A 6848-nucleotide genomic window follows, 5' to 3' on the forward strand; every position below is an offset into this window, starting at 1 on the left:
AATATTGGGGAAAATAAGCTGTTGTGCCTGATTTACTTAGTAATTACAAGATACATTTTGTTATGTGTGTCTCTTAGGGCTGTACTTCATTCTTTATCGTTAATATATTTGATTTTTGTGAAATAAAAAAATAACAAATTGTGGTCATCACTCATGCTAAGCTGTTTGTAACTGGCCATAAGCTTTTTCCTCATTGCCCAGCCATTTTGGAGGCACTTCTCTGCCTGACATAAGCCAGCAAGATGGTGGCCGCCAAGAAGACGAAAAAGTCTTTAGATTCCATAAACTCTAGACTTCAACTGGTTATGAAAAGTGGCAATAAGCAAACTTAGATGTAACCTTGGATACAAACAAACTCTGAAAACGATTTAGCAGGGCAAAGCCAAGTTGGTTATCCTAGCCAATAACTGTCTTACTTTGAGAAAATCAGAAATTGAGTACTATGCTATGTTGGCCAAAACTAGGGTGCATCATACAGTGGCAACAAAATTGAACTGGGAACAACTTGTGGGAAGTACCGTGTTTCCCCGAAAATAAGACAGGGTCTTTTTTTATTTTGACCCCAGAAATAAGTGCTTGGCCTTATTTTCGGGAAGGTCTTATTATTCTTGAGGTGCAGGAGGTGGTGGGTGTGGTCACCTCATGGCTGCTGCTGTGTTGCAATATTTTTGGGGATGGCTTATTTGAGTGCACGCGCTCAAAAACCCGATTGGGCTTATTATCAGGAGAGATCTTATTTTCAGGGAAACAGGGTAGTACAGAGTATGTACACTTGCTATAATTGACCCAGGTGACTCTGACATTATTAGAAGCATGCCAGAAGAAACCAGTGAGAAGCAAATTAATAAACTTTAAATTTGGGGTAATAACTGGCCATAAAATGTAGCCCAACAGACAGGTGAAATGAAATTGAAATGGCACAACTGAAATGGCATACCGACATAGAAACCCATAAAAGCCCATAGGATTAAGTTGTAACTATATACAAAACCATGGTGATCTATACAGGCAATCCTCTACTTACAACAGTTCATTTAGTGACTATCCGAAATCACTGAAAAAAGTTACTTATGACCATTTTTCATACTTACAATCTTCATGGTCACATGATCAAAATTCAGACACTTGGCACCTGACCCACACTTATGACATTGCAGTATCCTGGGCTCTTATAATTCTATTTTGTGACCTTCTGACAAGCAAGTCAATGGGAAAACCAGTTTCACTTAACAACCATATTATTAATTTAACAACTGCAGTGATTAACAACTGTGGCAAGAAAGGTAAAATGGGGCAAAACCCATTTAACAAATGACTTAAAGAAATTTTGGGTTCAATTGTAGCCGTAAGTTGAGGCCTATCTGTAAAAGGGAATAAAGAGCATGTAGAACATACATACATAAAATACTATACATACATAACTCACAAAATCCAGTTTGATGTACTAGTTAAGATGCTAGGCTAGAAAGCAGGAGATCATGAGTTCTAGTCCTGCCTTGGCTACAAAACTATGAGGACTTGGGCCAGTCACTCTCTTTCAGCCTTAGGAAAGAGGCAATTGCAAAGCACTCTGAAATCTAGCCAAAAAAAAAAAAAGGCTGCAGGGATTTGTTCAGGCAGTTGCCAACATTGCCTTAAAGGTACAAAAAAAAACAATCTCTCACAAACAGTACAATAAATCTCTGGACTCATACTTCCTTTTACAAAAGCCTTTCACTATATTTAAAAATTATGGGTGTCCACAGTAGAGATAAAAATGAACAAAATGGTGGTATTGCCCCCTTTTAATATTATTTAATTTTTGTTGGAAAACAATGGGACTTTGTGCCTTGTGTCCACCATGTGATTTTTTTTTTACCACTACCTGTAGATGACCCTGTGGTACATATGGTTTTTAGAAAGGGACACCTAAAACCTCTGATATAAAATGCAGATAATCCCTTATGGTTTGGAGGTAATTCTGGTATTTATCCATCACATAATATACTACCGGAACAGATGACTGCAGTCCCCCTTTTTAATTCCGTTCCAGAAAATTAGGAAACTTGCAGAAGATGTGAGAGGTACAGAAGAAGTGCGGGGAAGAACAGAAAACTCACAGAGTAGCAATGCAAATCTGCTCATATGTCACTGGACAGTAGCTATTATCTACCTGGCTGACATCCCTAAAATATATTCATCAGACATACCATGTTTCCCTGAAAATAAGACAGGGTCTTATTTTCTTTTGACACACACACACACACACACCTTGAGATAAGTAATTGGCCTTATTTTTGGGGAGGTCTTATTATTTTTGAGGTGCAGGAGGCGGTGAGTGTGGTCACCTTATGGCTATTGTTGCTGTTGCAATTATTTTTGGGGGAGGGTTTATTTTAGCGCATGCGCTCAAAAGCCCAATTAGGCTTATTATCCGTGGAGGTTTTGTTTTCAGGGTAGCAATCTGAATACATTTAAAATCCTATCCTGTGGCCCAGTAAATGCACATAGAAGAGTCACCATCTTAAAATTCACCCAATGGAAATTTCAAGAATCACAGTTATGGCACTTACACATTTTTATTGTCATGGGGTCAACTTGACCTAGACGGGGCCCTTATCAGAAATCCTTCATCACAACCCTTGTGCTCAAGTTGATTTACTCCGCCAAACTTTAATGTGACACGAGACAACAGCGAATGGATTTTGTCCTTCCAATAACAAAGGACAGAAAAAGAATCCCCATAACTTTGCAGCAGAAGAAAAGCTACAAATGCTTTCTAGCACTTTGTTTATTTTACAAGAGAAAAGACCCACAGCAGACAATAAAAGGACTGAGGCTGGGAGGGACATTGAATTGCAGGCTAAAATATTTAGCCTAGGAATAGGACAGCTGAAAAGACGGATTTTATCTCTGCGCTGATACAGTCATTACAAATAAAGAGCAGGCTGTGGAAAATAAAACTGGGGAGCAGTTTGGAGAAACAGCTAAAAAGATAAGGGAAGCTCTGCAGTTCAGACATACCTCCAGCTCAATATACCTCAAAGCAATCGCTGGCTGTTTTGATATTTGCTGTCATTCCAGAATAAGAATAAAAGAAGGGAAGAATATCCTTTCCTTCCTGGAGGTCAAGCAGCTTGGGAAGCTATAAACAAACACATCGCCAAATTTATGTTGCTGATGGCCACTTGCCATTGCAGACATGTTTAAGATGCACTGATATGTAGCTAGATACTGTGGAGGCAAGACCTGCATTAATGTGGCAGCAATGTAAGAAGAACATTGGAGTTTTACAAGGAAGGGAAAAAATGAAATAAAATAGAAGCCCTACTGTCTATCTCTCAGCTTAGTATGGAACAGTGTTCTTTGGTATGGAAGTCACATTTTCATTTTAAAAAACATTTATTTTTGGCCTATGGAAGGGTTCATCCAGAGATGGGATAGTATTATGAGAAACAACAGCTCCAATTCAGTTATAGGGAGATTTTAAAGGTCAAAATATGTGCATTTAGGGAGTTTCCTTGCCATTGAGTCAAAGTCCAGCCATCCTTCAGCTAGCAGATTATGCTGTCCTCACTTTTGATTGATATCCTGTCTATTGCCTCCGTTCTTGCTTGCAGCCGGATGGTAGTGTTCCGATTGGGAAGTTTGGAGCATGTTAAACAAAGAGATTTGTTAAACCCTCCAGCTTTTCTGCCAATTCCCTTTTGGAACATTACCAGCTGGTGGGAAACCATCTGCCAATCATTGCACTGCTGAGAGTTAGCTACCTATTAAACCTGGAGCCACCTGCAACTCACCTAGAAGATAAGCTGCAAAGGGAGTGGTTGCTTGGCAAAGCAGAAGAAAATCTCAACAACACAGCCTCAGCCTTCTGCAGATTATCTATCTATCTATCTATCTATCTATCTATCTATCTATCTATCTATCTATCTATCTATCTATCTATCATCTATTGATGGCATCTCGCCTATCCCATTGGCCTGGTATTGGGGGAATGTGTAACCTTACTGGACATTTCCAGACAAGATGGGCAGCAAATAAATTAGATTGATAGATGATAGATGATAGATGATAGATGATAGATGATAGATGATAGATGATAGATGATAGATGATAGATGATAGATGATAGATGATAGATGATAGATGATAGATGATAGATGATAGATGATAGATGATAGATGATAGATGATAGATGATAGATGATAGATGATAGATGATAGATGATAGATGATAGATGATAGATGATAGATGATAGATGATAGATGATAGATGATAGATAGATAGATAGATAGATAGATAGATAGATAGATAGAAAGAAAGATAGATAAAAGACTGATAGATGTAAGGTAGATTGATGCCATCAGCCAACTAGCCAGCAAATTTCTCCCAAAGGAATAATGGAGAAACATGTTCTTAGAGGCAGAAAGCAGCTTTCAGTCTTTCTTAATAGACTACAGCAGATGTCCATTAAAAAAAATCCTGGGCCAGCCTATTCACAAATAAAACACTTTCACCTCCAACGATGGGATTAAAATTTACATCCTTCCCCTACCCAAATTCTAAGGACAGGGCATGATCTTTTAGGACATAATAGGACTAACCCACCACCATTAGAATAGCAAAAGACACCAGGCTCACTACATTGCACAATCCCTGCAGCATTTCAGAAACTGTATAAAAATTCCTGCACTCACCAAGCTAATTTGTCAACTGCCCCAGAACTGTACACTGTGGTTCTGCTCATCAATAAATGGACCTTCTTTCCTAAGCAGCTAACCTCCATTTTATTTTATTTCTAGCACCTTTCTTCCAGTTCGGAACTGAGCCAGATAGATTTTTCTTCCTACAGGATGCTATTCTATCCCACAGACCAGAGGTGGGTTGCTGCTGGTTCAGCCCAGTTTGGCCAAATTGGTAGTGGTGGCGGCAGGAGGTACATGTGCAGAAGCGTTGCGTGAGCGCGTGCACATGAGCGAACCGGTAGTAAACCAGTTAGCAACCCACCACTGCTACAGACTCAGAGGAAGAGAAGGGCGGGAAAAGAAACAAATATGCTTACATCCTTGGATGACCTATCAACCAGTCCTCCCAAAATGCCATCTACTGCAGGATTTTAAGATTCAAAGTAATGCAGAAATGGACAGGCTGACTCTAGAACTCAAAGGGTGAGACAGAATACCACAAAATCTGGGACAAATTGTTAGAAATGAGGGGAAAAGGTCGGGACAGAGAAACACGCATAAGTTAAGAATGGAAAAATATGGTATTAATATTATACGAATTGGATATGTATATGTACTGATAGTAACTACATCATGAAAGGGATTAATGTGTGGATAATTTGACTGACCACACATACCTATGTAATGGATACAGACCATTATTGTTGTAAGATCAAAAAATTCCATGGAAATGACTATGCCAGAAATGTCACACTCTGCCCAAGGTTTTTAATGTTTACCTAAAAAAAATAAAAAAAAATCAAAGTAATGCAGAGGGGTAGAAGATACAGCTGCAGGCTTAGCAGGAGTCAAGCAGTCCAAATATTTGTAGCAAAGTTGTGGCTTTTACATGCAGAACAACATGACCAATCCCTAACAGTGTTTTCAATGAGCTACCTGATGCTCTGTGGTGGTCTTACACATTGCACAGTTGAGACCCTCTCTAGCTCAGTCAGAGCTGATTATTTTCTGTGCCAGCCCTGCTGGAAGCCAACCAACAAGATAGCAAGCTGGGGGCCTGCCACCCTCCATTAATGTGCAAACCCAGGCAGAACTTCTGGGAGCAAGGAGCCCTTTTTACCTATGCCTAACAACTGCAATTCTAACACAGTCAAAGGCTTAACACAGGCCAAGATCAGGAGTAAAATAAACAAGTGACAAATCCACAAGAGGAAGGGATAAAAGCAAGAGACATGGAGAAATAGAATTCATAGTTCAATTTACAGCAAGGTAAATGCAACAGCGCTGAAGCTTGAAAAGTTATTTTCAGCATTTTCTCCCAGAGAGGAAGGAAGAGAAATAAACAAGCCAACAGAGCCACCACCCAGATGCACAGCTGAAGCACCTTACTCATTAAAGGCTATTCTCTTGCTGGTCTGCTTTTTGCCTGGTCGATCTGACTTCTGAGTTCAATCCTCTGCTGTTGTTTCTTTAAAGCAGGCCTCTCCAAACTTGGCAACTTTAAGACTTCAACCCCCAGAAATCTCGTCAGCCATGCTGGCTGGGGAACTCTGAGAGTTAAAGTCCACAAGACTTAAAGTTGCCAAGTTTGGAGAGCCTTGCTTTAAAATATGCTTTAGCTGGGCCTAAGAAGCTGGACTTCAAACTCTGACAGGTTGCTGATAAGTATAGGCCCAGAATCCTGAGACCTTGCTGAATCTACATCAACCAGAATGGAGTAGGCTGCTGTAATCACTTCTTGTAAGAACTCTTAGCACCAGATACATATGGGTTTATGTCAGGGGTGGGTTCCTGCCAGTTCTAACCTTTTCTATAGAAGAGGTTCCACAAATCTACACTGATGTTTAGAACCGGTTCCAGCTCCCTCCCCTCCCCCGCCCGTCCGTCATCAAGATGAAGACCGAGAGCAGGAATTCTGGGAGTTGAAGTCCACAAGTCTTAAAGCTGTCAAGTTTGAACACCCCTGGGGTTTTTTTCTAAAGGGTTAGGGGTGCAAGGGTCTTGTAACTTGACAGCTTTAAGACTTGCATGCTTCAAATGCCAGAGTTTCTGAGCCAACATTTTAGTTGCTAAGCAAGAGCGTTGTTAAGTGAGTTTCACCACATTTTAAAAGTTGGCCATGCCCACACAGTCACAGGGCCGGTAAGCCACTCCCACCAGGTCACATGGCCAGCAAGCCACT

General features: G+C 40.3%; 1 pseudogene; it reads left to right on the forward strand.

Moving 5' to 3' along the window:
* The first annotated feature begins 238 nt into the window (after window positions 1–238).
* On the forward strand, window positions 239–855 carry LOC106543465 (large ribosomal subunit protein eL30 pseudogene; annotated as a pseudogene).
* The last annotated feature ends 5993 nt before the right edge of the window (window positions 856–6848 follow it).

Source organism: Thamnophis sirtalis, unplaced genomic scaffold (assembly GCF_051295495.1).
Source record: "Thamnophis sirtalis isolate CommonGarterSnake01/CBP01778 unplaced genomic scaffold, rThaSir2_p1.2 scaffold_5, whole genome shotgun sequence".
NCBI classification, from domain to species: Eukaryota; Metazoa; Chordata; class Lepidosauria; order Squamata; family Natricidae; genus Thamnophis; species Thamnophis sirtalis.